Genomic DNA, 4121 nt, shown 5'->3' with positions numbered 1-4121 from the left:
GGGTACCACAGTTTGGGGACCCCTGGCCTCGTGGCACATGTTAARCATTCCACTGTCTCCCACACAGGTTCTCAGGGACCAGGAATGCTTTGATGGTTGGCTCAGACAAGTAGGGGTTCACACTGAGGACATTTTTATACAACAAAGTCACATGGCTTTGGTTAAACTGGAACAGCTGCRCTCTGGGATCCATGATCTAGCCAAATCCTAATCTTTATTTTTAAATCATACCTGTTTATCCTTTGCTCTATGCCATTTTGAAGTAGGGTTTTCTACTTTTAAAAGCAGTTAGTATTTTCTGACTTTTTTTAAATTTAGTGATTGCCTTTCTCTAATTCCAGTTTTAATMTCTCATTAGCACATTCTGGTGTGTCCATACAGATGCAGACACAACCACGTGCACGTAGATATGTGTGTGTGCACAAAGCAGAGCACACTGGTCCAAACCATCTTTTGTTATCCTCTCAAGGAATGCTCCAGGAGGCTGCCCATCTGCTTTTCTGTGCTAAAGGAGGAGAGTAATAAACTAGAGAAAATTAAAAAAAATATAAAAACAGGGTGAGAAAGAGGGAAGATTTTTAACTGGTCTCTCTGTTCTTTGCATAGACTATTGGCTGAAAGAAATCCCACTGACTCAGAAACATTTCATATTGTCATCTTCCTGAGCATCCACCTTCATATTCAATACATTTTGATCTTTCCCCCCCCCTCCCCCAGCGTTAATGGAATGATTATCAAAGTTTTCAATTTTTTAAATGTTTATATTGCCAATTTCTTCTTTTTTTTTTTCTTGTTCCCATATTATTCTTTTGCCTAAATTGCTCATCCCCATCCTTGGCACTGTCCTGYACCATGACAAGMATGCAGACAGCTCTTGTATGACCTGGCAGTCTGTGTTTTCCTGAGCTGAACAAACCAAACACCATTACTTTACTGGGGCAAGAGACTCTGTTCTCCCACAAAATYTTAATATTTTTCCTGTGTTCCTTCCCAACATGAATTAACCCTTGACCATGCAGGYGATGATAAGCAAAGGGCTCACTAGTTCTTTGTATAATGATACCCATGATGCCAACAATTCCCTCTACTTGCTGGAAATATTTGCTGGCTACTACATGCTGTATTTACTTATATTTTTCCTTTCTTACAGCTACATCATACATAATTATTCTCAAATTGACTAATTCACCTAGTCTTTCTTTCCCCCTTATTCCCAGGTTAGAGCAGAAATTCCTTTKGTTATCCCCTTCAAGCTTGACCTTGTTCTGTTGAAGTTGACCCTAAGTGTTAATTGTCAGAATATTAATGTATCATTCATACCCTAAACATTCATACTCTAAAAATACCCATTCATACCCCAAACCCTGTTTCAGGGCACCTATATTACCAACAAYAAATATAATTCTGTGTATTTCCTTCTATGTCAGACAGTATTTAGAAAGATGTCCCCAAAATGAGGTCTTTTCTCCYCACTARGTYTTTGCCTTGCAGAGCCTGCTGCTCYTTAGCTCAKTCCTCACCACTTTACAATTCATCCACTAATCCCTAGCTTCCTCCTTTTGATKATTCATTTTCTGTGTGGCACTGATAACTTGCTTTAGTGGAGTTCAATTACAAAAGATTGCCTTTGACTGAAAAAAACCCTGCTATCAAAAAGCAAGATATCTGATTAGTCAGGCACAATCAACTTTTGGTGAACCTGTTTTGCATTTTGTCCTGTATATCATCATCCTACTTTTTAATTTCTCTATCCATCAGATCCTTTTGTAAGACCCTGCATACTGCTGAGGCTGCACCTTTTCCTCTCCTCTTTCTTTAGTGAAGACACTGCATTTCATTTTCTGCAGTAAAATTGCTGTCCCTCTAACTTGACAAACTTATTAAAAATTCTGTCCATCAGGCTCCCAGTTTTATGAGCTAAACACCCCAGAATGCTAAGTAACTATTTGGTTTTGAGCCTCCACCTCACTTCTTGCATATTTAAAATTAAATTTGGTTTGTTTTTTTTTTTTTTTCAGTTTTACAGCTATCTCAAATGGAGTGAATTTCCCCCTGCACCTTTATTCCACGACTAATTTTCATCAATACACATGCTAGTCTTGATGMAGACTCACATAAGGCATTTATGAAATGCCTGACATAGTTTTTCTTCTCAGCACCCCTGTAGAGTGGCCCTCTTTTTTTTCCTGTTCTCTATTTCAATTACAAGATTATACAGCCTTTTAGATTTGCTTTAGCTTCCTTTATAGGCTCTAATGCAACCTGACAAAGTGAGAATTGTGAAAAGTCCTCCTTCTCTCATAGCTTGCCTTCTTTGACATTCAGTGCATTTACACCCTCCAGCTCATTTTTCCAGAACAAAGAAGGGGTCAAATTTTTCTGCCAGCCACATTCTTTGCATCTCACTTGTGAACAAGAGCAAATGTGATAATTGCTCCAGGATGGATGRAGAGGAAAGTCAGGAAGCACAGTGAACAGAAATGTGACTCAGGAAARCCCAGGCCAACCTGTGCCAGAGGCAGACCAGCCCTCCTGTGGATTATTCTCTCTTGGTACAACGAAATTTCTCTCAAGTGCAGACTGAGGATCAGACAAGTGTTGCACATGCAAGGATTTTCACACAGGAATTTCCCACTTCCACAAGCTTCCCACTTTGTTTTATTCCCTCCCTGCCACCTTAACTTCACACATTATTACTGGCTAGAAAAGAGGAAGCAGAAGTCTTGGTAGCTCCTAAGGAAGAGAATAGCAGAGTGCTGGTAAGGCAATGCAACACAAACCAGCCAACTCTGATCTTACACAAATCTTTTACCCCGTTTAAGGGACCAGCAAAGTTGGCATCAAGTTCMAAAGCACTTTCCAGCTGTGTTTAGCTATGGAAGCAAGTCTCCTAAACTCAATTCTTTAATCCTTTTGCCTGATCTCAAAAAATTCTGATTATCAAGATTCCTCCAAATGTTGGTTTTTTTATTTGTAAACACAGCCTCCATGGTTCCAGTGTAAGCAAGGGAAGTTTAAAAACTCAAAATACAGTAGCTAGTTTACAGAACAAAAAAATAAGTTTCTTGCAGTTCAAAACCTTACAAAAGAAAATAATTGTAAAGCTTCAGTAAGACCCACCCAGACAAACAGCAGCTCTTGACTTCCCTGTTTAGTGAAGGACATTTTCCTCTACTTTAGTGTTGCTCCATCTCCTCCCACATGAGCCATAGAGCCCCAAAGTAATTGATGTTACACAGCAGAACACTGAGAACAGGCCTGCTCTGTTCTCCCTCCTTGGGGGTACAATCCCCAATTTGTCTTGGAAAGSAGGTTTCAAAAGAAAGGCTTGGAGCTGCCCTCCTACAGCAGTCTCTCCTCTCAAACTCCTGAGGGCAGAAGATGGGCAGCAAGAGGAAGCYCTGTGGCAGATTTACACTTTTCATCACCATTTTGGGGATGGTGACATACYGTACAAGGAGAGGTCCTAAAACCAGAACCAGAATTAAATATTGCAGGCTCTAACAAAGCAATTTCATTAAAGTCTCTACCAGAGGACATTTGTATCCCWCACCAGTGCCTTTAGCAAGAGCAGCTCACTGCAACCCAAAGCAGCACTCTTACCCTTCAAATGCTGAACTAATCTGTGTCTTTAGCCCCAAAATTCACACTTCTGGAAGCCAAATTCCTTAAAGASCTAGGGAGTCTTAAAAAMWASATSTWKTTTTTAATTATTATAYGCATCARTGTTCACAGGTCAGACACATTCTTGCCAAAATGCCATTTATTGCAGTACACCTTTACATGGCATACAGATAACCCAATGTTGCATCTTCTGTCAGAACTCGTATTTCATTTGTACCACTTAAATAACACAGAATGTCATGTTTGTTTCACAAACTGTCAGTTAAGACTACCAAAATATACACTTTTGTTTTCCTTTCCCCCTAACAAGGTTGTGAGGTACAACTGAATTTTACTACTTTATCTTCCTGTGCTTTACAAGAACCTTTTCATAGACAGACCTATCAAATATTTCTACATTCCTATACAAAGCAAAGAATTACAGCTGAAATTAACACCATCTGGTCATTGCATTAACCTACAAAAATTCATTCAGTAAAAAAAAAAAAAAAAAAAAA

Source organism: Malurus melanocephalus, unplaced genomic scaffold (genome assembly GCF_030028575.1).
Source record: "Malurus melanocephalus ecotype Western Australia unplaced genomic scaffold, MMel_1.1 scaffold_26, whole genome shotgun sequence".
Classification (NCBI taxonomy): Eukaryota; Metazoa; Chordata; class Aves; order Passeriformes; family Maluridae; genus Malurus; species Malurus melanocephalus.
The sequence above is the reverse complement of the archived record's forward strand: the minus strand, read 5'-3'. Positions refer to the sequence as shown.